At 39.7% G+C, this 11,940-nt stretch overlaps 1 long non-coding RNA gene across 2 annotated transcripts; it reads right to left on the bottom strand.

Moving 5' to 3' along the window:
• Nucleotides 1–3,467: 3,467 nt before the first annotated feature.
• On the bottom strand, nucleotides 3,468–11,070 carry LOC108446488. Of its 2 annotated transcripts, XR_001861698.1 has the most exons (3): nucleotides 7,586–11,070; nucleotides 4,053–7,207; nucleotides 3,468–3,632 (listed from the first exon to the last, which is right to left on the bottom strand). It is a non-coding gene; the product is annotated as an uncharacterized LOC108446488 (long non-coding RNA). The 2 variants fall into 2 exon arrangements; XR_001861697.1 differs by having other exon boundaries at nucleotides 4,053–11,070.
• Nucleotides 11,071–11,940: the final 870 nt, after the last annotated feature.

Below are 11,940 nucleotides of genomic sequence, written 5' to 3'. Positions count from 1 at the left end.
GGGAAGGGACGCGCTGGTCGGAAACGCGCTGTATCAGGCACGCTTGTGAACAGACAAAACCGCGGCTGCTGCGGATTGTCGGAGGGCTCGGGAATCCACTGCAGTGAGCAGCGTCAGACCGAACACTGAACCTCCATTAACGCCGTTCCCGGGTGTCAAATTTAGCCTAAAGGTGGCTGAAGAAATGGGAAGAGGCCGCGTGCACCTTTTGGCGGGCACTTCACGAGGTGGCAGGCAGGCTGTGGCTCCCTTCCACCAAAGTGCTTGGTGGAAGCAAACCTTTCCCTGTTGCAACTCCAGCATCAGGACATCTCGGCTGTGAGGAGATATGGAACCTCTCATACGTATGAGAGGATATAGTCTTAAGCTGGGCCAGGGGAGTTTAGGTGAGACATTAGAAAGAATTTCTTCACAGAAAGGGTGATTAGATATTGTAATGGACTGCCCATGGATGTGGTGGAGACACACCTGGAGGTGTTTAAACGAAGTACCACATCCAGTCTTAGTGCTGTGTTCTGGTTGACATGGTGTTGTTCAGTCATAGGTTGGACTTGATGGTCAGAGGTCTTTTGCAACCTAATAAGTTCTCTGTGATTTTGTATGTCATTAATTTTGGAATTACCTGGATGTATTTTGCTTTTTTCTTTTGGAAAATACAGTTGTTGGTATGTATTGCATTTGAAACTGTCAAACTGTTTACAGAAAGTTGTACTTGTCAAAAGGGTTGTGCCAATCTAATGAGATGTCATCCTGGCATTTCTCAGAGCATGTGGTGTGTGCTGACGCTTCTGGATGAGCCCTTTGGCCACAGAACCTCATATGGAGGCTTCAAAATCTCCTGGCCTGCCTGTCTCTCCTTATCCACCCTGTATGACAAAAACCTGGGCTCAGCTTCTGCATACCACATCATAAACACAGGAGGCTGAATTCCAGTTTTGACCTGGCTCTGACTAGCCTTGCACCACCATGTGCAAAAGTGGTCCAGGAACAAGATCCAACTGCAGGAACAACTATGTGTTCCCCCTCACTGTCTGCTGCAGTGAGGATATTGTGGATGTGCCCTGCTAATGTCAAAACTGAAGTTGCTAATTTTGGTATTGAGGAACATTTGCAGAGCAGGAGTTGAGGTAGCTGTGAGGCAGCTATGTGTGAAGATCAAGCCAAGTCTACTGAGCTAGAGGAGTGGCCAAGGTCTGTATTACTGCTGTGCTTTATGTAGCACACTATGCATAGCCTCTTCCTTCTTTCCTTGACAGGAGCCGTTTCACATAGAGCAGTATAGTGCATTGGAGGAATGCACGAAACTCCAGCTGTAAGGATGATTACACTCAATATGACCTTCACTGCACATTAAACCAGTAACATAAATGTACCTGTTCTGTCCCATTTCCCAATCTATACTAGCTAACTGATAATCAAAATGCTATGAGAAATGCTTCTGACATTCCATTCCTCCTCATCAGGGAGAAGCAACCCACACTTTCCACCAGCTAGTTGGGATACATGTTTGAACATGCCCCGCCACATTCAGTGCCTGCCTCCAGCTGCCAAACTAACAGCAGTCAGTCCCAGCCCAGGTCCCATTCCGGCAAGCACCTGCTTGGACACCTTCCTTCTATTAGCAGAAGGTATGCTGTCCTGCAAGAAAGTGACGATCCTGTCGTCCAACCAATACACTTCATATCTTCTCTCTGTTTATTACAGCAAGGGCATGAGTTAGTTTATAAAACTGTTTACTTAGCAGCAGGAGTGCAGTAAATACTATAGATTGTTAACAATTGAATGATCTGCAAAACTATACCTTGTCGATACATGGAACAGCTGACTGAAAAGTCTGCATATTCCAAGTTATGATAAAATCTGTGTGCCAAAATATTTTGAAATGTTTAAAAAATATGTCTTCTTGTTGTACTGAAGTAAGGATACTTCTATTACCAATCCAAAATCACCAAATTTCTTCCATAGTATACATTAGTATCAATCCCTTATTTTTATCAATATCTCCACATAGTCAAAGTTTAAGTCAATGCTGAAAGTGGTTACTTTTCTAAAGGTAAATTTTGACTGTAGGGAGTGTGGAGGCTGTTATTCATCAGGAAAATAAAAAGGTGGTTGTTTTTTGAATACGATGTTTTGGGTTATATTTTCCCTCTCATCCTTAAAGGGCTGGTGTTCTCAGGAAATTGCCAGTTCTTCCATGGGGTGAAAAGGAGTTCTGGAAGTTAGCAACTCTACTTATGTTGACCTCATTAGACTGGTACTTGAAGTTGTATCATAACACCTTTTACCTTTTTTTCCTGATTCCAGATTTGTGTGATATTTATGCTTTTTTGTAAGTTCTTAGAATCTGTAAATGACAGCTGTCTTTCAAATGTTAGCAAGCCTCTCACTGCAACCCACTCCCTATACAAATCACTGTTGCATACCTGAAGCATGTAGAAATCATGAGTCACATGTAAATGAAATATTATCCTCTTGTAAAACTCCCTATATTGTAAACGCTGGTGTATTTCTATTTACCTTTTGATTTTTGAGCCTTAAAGTATGGTGAAATCACATTCTCTTAAGAATGTGATGTTAATGAATGTGAATGTTAGTGAAAAGTAGGAATGTGCCTTTCCTTTTTTTTTTAATAAAAAAGTGGAGATAGTCACACAATCACAGATCTCCAGGAACTAGTGCAGTTATTCTTATGGTAGTATGCCTTGGAAGAAATCACTCTTCACTCTGAAAACAAACTGTACTAACCTATTTTTAAACCTATTTACTCTTATTTATCCAGTTGTTTCAAATACCACATGATGAATATTAAATAACTTTTTACTAATAAAATTGAATGGGCTTTTTACCAAGAAAACTAATTTTAAGTATTACTATTGCTGCCACCATGTTAGTTCTGTGTGAACAGACTCACTTGATGTCCTTCTTTTAACTTCTTATTTCTCCTCCTTACAACTTCAGTGTGAGGTTTTTTAATGAGAGCAAATCCATCTTAGTTAAAGTTACAGTGGTGTTATGATACTAATACATACTATGTGTTTGTGTATTGACCATGCCATTCAGCATGTGAGCCTGTGTATTTTGCTGATACATCTTTTGCTCATATGCTTTTCTTTCCTGTGGGCATCCTATTAATGTTCAAAAGGTTTATGCTGTCACTTGCCTTTGCAGTGCTGCTTTTTTGTGGCTAAGATGTGGGCACATGCACAGTATCTCTTGCCCACACTTCCCACATGGTGCTGGACCACTCACATATTGCAGCAGCATGAGCACGGTATGCTGGCTTCCCTGCCTCCTGCAAAGAGGCCATGTGCTGCCAGATTACAGTTCCTGCCTAAATGTCCCACACTAATTCCACTCCCACAAAGTGTGTGATGGCCTGCTGTGACTGTGCATTTCTTGTTGCTAGAAGTGAACCATCCTAGTTCATAGCTCTGAGACTTCATAAAGGCAACAGAATCCCTTCCTGCAGTTAATACATCCATGTTTATTTAACTTATACTGGTCCATGGCATATTCTCAATTGGGTGGTCATCTCTGATCAGGTCATATAATTCCTGCTCACTTTATGATGTCTGTATTCCTGGGTATTGGCCATTTTGATGAAACTGTTGGAGGCATTACTGCTGACTCTGTAAGTTGAAAAAAAAAAATCCACACAGCAGAATTCCAAATCCTAAAGACTGGCTTGAAAAACTGTACTTATTTTTAAAAGGATAGTTTATTTACATATGAGCTTTTCACTTAAATTTGCTTTCTGTGTTCAGTTCTCAGGAACCGGAATGGCTAGGTATATTTGTTTTAAAACCTGAACCTGAGCTATTCAATTCCCCCGGAACTGAGCTTAAAGAAGAATGCCAGCTATCAGAAAACAAGAGATTTCATGACAAAGTGTGACAAAGAAATAATAGAATTTAAGAAAACGCCAACAATAGAGACAAGGGCTTTAGGAATAAAACAAAGAGATAATAGTGGCTAAAAGCTGATGTTTATTATGGTAGTCAGTTTTTACTTTCCAGCCTCTTCTTTTCAGGAAGCAGAAATGTACTTACAGAGGGGCAGATGGGTGAAATCATGAATGCCGATGAATGGTTGAGGGGCCCATCCTGAAGCTATTTGGAGAGAATGGAAAAATCTCATTTGTAGGACAGTATCAAAATGCTCACCCCCACGTTGGTCCCTAGAACCCCCATGCCCTGCTATTTTATGTCTCAGGGTAATTGTTGCTAAAGACTACTGCATGTTGTAGTCAACATTTCTAAGAAGGTGGCGAATCAGGTCTGTTTCATTCTGTAAAGCATTGTACGCTTACATCCAGAGCTTTTTGTTTAAATTTGAAAGGAAAAAGTGAAGTTGAGCTTGGTAGTCAGGCAGATTACTTTTTTATTGGTTCACTACTCTTAACATGCAGAAACTCTGGCTGGGTAAAGCACATATTTGCCACACGGAATTGGCAGAAGTACTTCTACATATATAATGCGCTCCCAGCACAGTTGTGGCCAAAAGTTGTGGCAATACACTATTCTGGCTTTTGAGCATCTACTTTCCTATGATTAGGTATCCCTTGCAAGTATTTCCAAGATCTGAGGAAAGATAAGAACTAGAGTTGCGTGCTTAACCACAGGAGAATACTGGGAGGGGATCCTGCCTTTCTGAAATCAACAGAACCCTGAAAACCTGGAGATGCCTGATTACCTACATTCTTGTACCTTTCTCACGTAAGGAAATACCTGTTAACACTACACAGGTTGCAGAAATGTTAACTACACCTGATAGGATTTTTTTTTTGCAATGACCTAAACAGCCGTTAATATGGCTGTAACCGTGGCACTGTAGCCTGAGACCTTGATAGTGTTTGGCAGCAATGTGATGAGCAGTGTAGATGGAGCCATAAAGAGCTCACTGTTTATAATTACATCCTTGACTTTGATCCAAGGCTAATGTCTTAAAAACTTAGGATTATTTCATTCATTTAATAATGTTTAAAAGAAGAGCCATTATTCGCTGAAAGAAAAAATGAAGTTTACATTTTACATTTTCATACAAGGGTAATTGTGTAATGCATTTTCTTGTGCCACAAAACTCTAGTTTCGGTTTGTTCAATAACTAAGCAGAGTATAAATTCATACAGTTGACAAAAATAACCAAATACAAGAAGTCAGAATAGGGCCACCATTCTGTTTTCTGTCCATGCCATCAGACTGCTGCAAAGCACTAAATTCAGTGTGTTCCAAACAATTATTTGTATTACTGTCTACACTTCTTTAGCACTTGGAGATCTGACCCATTTTCATCGCTCTTTTGTACCTGGCTCTGTGCAAACACAAGAGAAGATACTCCCTTCCCCTTGAATACACACTTGCCTCCTTTACCTCTGAACTGAAGTGCAGGCAAGGTACATAAGCAGGAAGCCAGCAGCGCTTAGAAAATTCTCTGTTTCTATAGAAAGCACTTGTACACCTCAGCAGTGCAGACTACCACAAGTCTCTCAGTCTCTCCTACTCTCACTTTCTTATTGAGTATTGAATCAATCCTTTTGTTGTTAGCGAGCAGTGATGTGGTCCTGGCACATTTTAAAGATTTCCTTAGGCTATGTGATTTTCACTGTTGGTAACTCCACTCACATAGAAAATATCCCACAAAGAGGAAGGAAGGACTTCCATAAAAAGTACTCACAGACAATGGAAAAAAAGTACCACTGGCCCTAAGACTACCATTTCCTTCTCAAAGTACATGCTGCATTTCTAGAACTTCGCTTTCTCCTGTAAAAATCAAGTACATTTAGGGAACATTAACAACAACCAATTTTTGGCCTACACGAACACCTCCATCTAAAAGTTCAGTCTTGCCTGAACTGAATCTTCTGTGTCACACATTATGGGAGTCTCTAGCACACTCCACACTACACTCTCTGGTTGTCTTAACACATGTGGATGTTATCATTGCATTCAGTTTTCTTCTGTGAGAATGAGGCACTGGAAGTTTTGCTTCACACTGTTTTCCAGACTGTCATCCCAGGTGATGCTGCTAATGGCTTCTGCCCCATTGCTTCCTCCTCTACTCTGTGACGTATGACACGGCAGCAAGACAAACAGGGTGCTGTGTTCATCCTTCAAGGGTGCTGAAATCATGCCTGGGCACTCAGCAGGGGACATGGGAGAGAGAGGACCAGATTTCACCATTTTGAAAGGTATGTAAGTTATCTGCCTTCTGCCCAGGAAAAAGTGGCTATGGTACCCATTCTCCCCCTACCAATACTTTCAGGTTTAGCCAAATGTAACAAAGTACTGTGTTCTTCAGAGCTGGGCTGCTTTGTCGACACTGCTGAGCACCCTGGTGAGACAATGGAGGCAGGGATACCTAGACACTAATGGCCTGGGCCTCACAATAATGCCTTCCAGTTACAGGGCCTTTTGTGCTTAATTCTTTATGGTTCTTACAGGCCAGACATCTGTCTCTCCTCTTCGATGTCAGACTTCATATGAAGGCTGGATCCTTCACCTCCATGGTGTACCATGTAGCATCCTGTACAAAGGTTTAATTTCTCAGACCAGAGACACATCTGACACAATTGGTTATTGTACCTGACCTGATAAAAGATGGCCTTCACCTTGCTGAACTTGCATTAGAACTGCAGCCCTTTTACTGTAAACTGTTGGAACAGCTCCAATATCACTTCTGGGAAATCCTCACAGCAGCAAAACCCTAGTCCTCTCCCTGCATAGCCAGACATGAGCAATGATTTCTGCCAGTCCTCTCCATGCCTCTATGATGAGTTGGCCTAGAGTGGAACGCTTCCCTTTTCTCATGGAAAAGAAGCATAAAAAGGGGAAGACAACAAATTGAAATGAAACAGACTTAGTAAAAACAGCAGAAAGAGTATCAAAAACAAGTAAGAAAGGTAAAGGGAACAGAAGAAAGAAGAGGGAACAGTGAAAGTAATAATACACAGCAAATTAAAATCCAAATACTGAAATGCCTGCTTTGTACCCCATGGGACTTTGTAGGACAGTGAAGAGGTGTTCTTACGAGGAAACCCAGAGGAAATGTTTGGAAGGGCTCTATGTGCAAATGGGTAGGGCAGGGGAAGAAGTGCTTCTTTTCATTCATGCACACTGTGTAGGGAGCAGTAGGTGGAGGCGTGAGTTCTCCTCTCATCCGCACCCTGAGTTTGTCTGGAGTGCGAACAGTTGTTCTCCAGATGTCTCTGAAAAAGGAAAATAGTGTTTGCAAAGCTGAAAAACCGGGGGCCCATAACACACAGGTATTGTGCAACAGAACCGAGGCTCCTCTGACTCACCATTTTCTATCATCTACAGACACAGGTTTCCCCTGGCTACAATTATTCTTTGTGAAAACTTTCTGGGCAAAAACAAACACAATATGAAAAATAAAATATTACCTAATGTAACAGTATGCTGAACAAAAAATTCTCCCTTTCAAAGTACCTGAAAGGATGAACCATCCCTGTAATATGGCTGATGTACTGGTGGAGAGTTTTCATCCAAATGTGATCATTAAAAAATAAGCTTAAATTAAGCAGGCACTTCAGTGTTAGGAGAATAAAGGACCCCAAAGATCTTACCTAAGGTCATAAAGAAGACTGTGGCAGAGCTGTAAACTGAGTTAATGTCATGAGGGCACCAGGCAGGAAATGAAGAGCCTTGTTCTTTGCCCTTGGCTCTGCCACCAACTTGCTGCATGGCAGATCACTTCCTCTTTAGGTGACTCAGTTTCTCCTATAGGCAAATTGAAATAATGATTCATCCTTGTAGAAGTACTTCAAGAATGACAATGGAAAATGTTACAGAAGAGCAAAGTAGGAATTCCACTCCAGTGCTGTCCCCAGCCTATCTTTTGTCCTCTTCTTGCTGGATTTTTTCAAGAATGATGTCTTTGTTACTGTGAATGGTATTTTGTTAGAGATAATAAAGCTGCAAAATTATATAGCAAAAGCAGAATTAAATGCTATATGATTTCTATTATGTCCTATAAACAAGCAGAAGATGTGCTAAAAGGAAGTTATCTGTCTTGCAGAATCGGCCAAGCAAAAAATGAAATGCCAATTCAGTACTCAGTCTGCAGGAAAAAGCAGTATGTGACTAAGGAATTTTAAAATTTGTCATACTGTAAGAGAAATAAGGTGGGCATGTATTATTAGACCCTTAAAGGTGTCGTGAAACAGGCACAGATATAAAAAACAAATGAAAGTATGTTAGATCATAAAAACAAGGTTATAATTTTAAAGTTAACAACCTTATTTACAGCAGAAACAAGAAAACAGCAGTTAAGGCACTACAAGAGGAGTACAGGCTTTACCTTGTGGTTGGCACCCAGGGAAATTGAATTAACCCTGCTACAAACTTCAAGAAGTAAAATGGGGAAGATAGGTAAACCAAAGTTTTCAAATGAGGCTTTTGTAATGTATTCCTTATTATCCAAGTGTCCCAGTTGAGTTGTACATAAGACCAGCTTTTATAAATATGAATTATTCACAAACCTAAACTGGAAAATTAGGATTAGAAATTAATTGGAAAACCATCTAGGAAAGTAGAGGAGGGAAACTTTGCCAGCTCTTTCATAGCTATTATTATTTACTTGAATGAGAGTTTTCAATATCATACATTTGCACATTTGCAACCTAGTGTACATCTGCCATTTGTTATAAACCATATGAAGAAGCCAGCAGTATCTTATATTGACAAAAATGGAACCTTCAAATTAATGCTTAAATCTACATTTTACATAGTCAACTGAATGTACAAAATACAGAAATTACGTTTTGATTTTATTTATAAAATATTTAAATGCTTTGAAATCAAGAATATTGTTCCATCTCAGTAAAACAAATATCCAATAGGTCTTAAAACATAATTTTGTTTATGCTCTTTCCCAGGCAAGCTTTTCATGCTCCTTTATCCTCAGCTCAAGGACAACACCATGTCCATTCCTAGATACATCTGGATCTATTTTTATCATATAAAAGAACATGAAGATATGTATGAAGCTGAATTGTTCTATGAAAACACTAACTGCTTCAGTTGTTTCCGTATATTTTGCATGATGCTATGACATTTATTTTATATCACTGCCTTGTAATTTCATTTTAGCTTTCTTTTATAACATTTATTTGCTTTCCATGGCTTTTTTACTAACTCTCTGGACCATTTCCTACTTAAATTATCGTTTACTGAAGCCATGCTTTAGAACCTATTACTCCTCGTTCCTTCCCTGAGGAAACATTTTACTATGCACAGTTCAGCAATTTTTATATCATTTTACATCATTCATCTTGACATTGTGTTGGCTGTACAAGTTCCCTCATTCATTCCGTGAACTGTGGAAGTCAGGGCCCTTTTAAATCTATCTGCAGTTGTCATTAGGATTTTCTGAAGAACTCATGCTAGACAAAAGTTTCTAAATACATCTTCTAGATAATATATACATTATAGTGCTCTCATTATCCATCTGTTGCTCTCAGATTTCATGTTTTACTTTCAGCTTTTCCATAATCTCACATTATTTCTTCTCTTTTTGACAACTGGTAATGCTTTATTGCTGTAACTTATGTAATGAATGGATTGCTGAGGATACATACAAATTCATCTACTCCATCACTCCCTCCACTGAATCTCTTCCTTCTATGCATTTCTGTATTGAATTTGTTTGTATTAGCATACCCACTACTCTTTGCCTGTTTGGTATTCATTGTGGAGTACTAAATGAACTATACAATTCAAGAACATGCTGTGTTTAAAGGAGTACTTTAACCTATTAATAAATATGCTACGAGATGCTGTTCTCACTCTGTTTCAGGTGCTGCCTGTTCAGTTTGGAACTAAAAAGGCTATTCCTTGTTCTCTCCAATCTACCATTTGTGTGAAAATATTTCTGGTCCTGGCTGTTGAGAAAAACCTAATCTCCAGCAATTAATATGACAAAGAGAAATCCCAGTGGTGAGCTCTCCAAGCACTGTAGTCCTATGTATGTCACTATTTGCTGTAGATGCAGTCCCAGAAGTTTTCTGGAATGCCTACTGCTTTCAGTAAAAAAGCAGCAGCAACCTTCTGCAGAGATGTACAAGTCTTTTATTTTGTCAGAATATCCTATTTTAATTAGATGATTTCCAAACATGTAATTACATAAATATGAAAGATGTTTATTGCAATTAAAAAGGCTTGTAATTATTGTGTTTAATGCCAGACATGTCATATGCTCTTGCTGATTGGATCTTTTCATAGTTTTTGACTTTGCCAGCACCCCATCCTTCTGCATCTGTTACTGCATTTCTTCTCTCAGCTTTCTTCCCGGAGTGCTAGGGATTACATCCCTTGGCATTCAGTTCCTCAACTCTTTTACCTGTCATTAGCAAAGGGACTGCCCTCAGTCCAGATGTTTTGATTCTCTGTATCCAGTCCCACATGAAACCTCCCTAAGTCTGCCCCATGCCAAGACAGTTGAAAGTCAGCAAAAGATTTTGTTCCCTAAGATGTGATAAATTAGGCTTAGAAAGTGTAATAAACATTAACAGAAAACAAAAAGTGCCACATGAATGACAAGGAAGCAGAGAAATCAAAACTTATGTGGTAGAAAATAATTTGCTGGAGAAGGAGAATTTCACAATCAGAGAATGTAAAAGGCCCTAATTAGAAGTTCTTTGTTTTTATGGTGTAGTCTTCTGGTGTTTCAGATCACCTCAGTGTGGTAAGCTTTTCCTTTTTTTAGCTTTATCACTCAATATACTGCACTTATTTCTAAAGGATGTTATGTTACACAGCTTTCCTTATACTGGGATGCATCACTATTCCTTTGCCTGCTTCCTGTGTAAGCAGAACTGCCACATGTCCTGTCTTCTGCCAGCACATGGATTCTGAATGAAGCTCCTATGAAGCACTTCTTCCAGGTTTCCCACATGTATGATCCCATCTCTCTGGCTGCATTTTAAAGAAAGCAACAAAACTAAGGAGTTCAAGGGGATTTGCTCCAAGGGCAAAAGTAACTTCTTACCTTTGCTGTAAAAAAAATGGCCAATAGGCTGTGTATTTGAAAACAAAAAACAAACAAACAAACCCCAAAAAACAAAACAAACAAAAAAACCCAAAAAAACCCCCAACAACAACAAAAAAACCAACCAACAAAAAAACCCACAAAAAAACAAAAAAAAAAAACAAAACAAAAAAGCGAACAAAACAACAAAAAACCCGAAACAAACAAAAAGGCTGACATATTATTGGATCCCCACAGTGCCATACTTGCCATATTTCTGACACCACCTAAAATACACACACACAAAATGTAGGGTACGGGTAGTCCAGCTCCAAATTCGATCCACTCAATGTCGTTTCATATCCCCAGATGCTGTCAGAAGAGCTGTGGGGTACAGTGGCACCATCAGCCCAGGGTGACACTTCAGCAGCAGCTGCACAGTTGTTCCAGGAAGACAGGAGACTTTAGGATGCATAATGAGACAGGAATTCTGGCCCTGTTAGGTCAATGGCCGTTTTGTCCCTGCCTTTATTTAGGCTAGGATGGCTTCCTGCTTGCCTGACTCATGTTCCACCAAAACTGAACTGAGTATCAGGGTCTGTGCCCTGCCCAGCCTTGCTCTTTTGTTTCCTTGCCCGTTCCAACATGGGACATGTTTGAACCAGGAGACAAATGAGGCCATTCTCCCCTTTCTTTAGCACAGTTCAAAGTATTTTATAACTTCTCATACCTGCTCTGAGTAGTGTACAAAGGCAGGGGGAGAACATGTTTGAATGGCTGTGCTTCAAAAATTACATAATTTTTAGATTATTTTGTTCTCCTATGCAGTTTAATGCCAGAGGGGAACATATGGCTCAAAGAGATTGTTTTCCACTTTACAGTTCACATATTCTTTACCATATGTGAGGCATTATTTCATGCTATGGCATGTATAATCTCTCCCATGTCTACTCT

The sequence above is a fragment of the Corvus brachyrhynchos genome, unplaced genomic scaffold (genome assembly GCF_000691975.1).
Source record: "Corvus brachyrhynchos isolate BGI_N302 unplaced genomic scaffold, ASM69197v1 scaffold32, whole genome shotgun sequence".
Taxonomy (NCBI): domain Eukaryota; kingdom Metazoa; phylum Chordata; class Aves; order Passeriformes; family Corvidae; genus Corvus; species Corvus brachyrhynchos.
The sequence above is the reverse complement of the archived record's forward strand: the minus strand, read 5'-3'. Positions and strand labels throughout refer to the sequence as shown.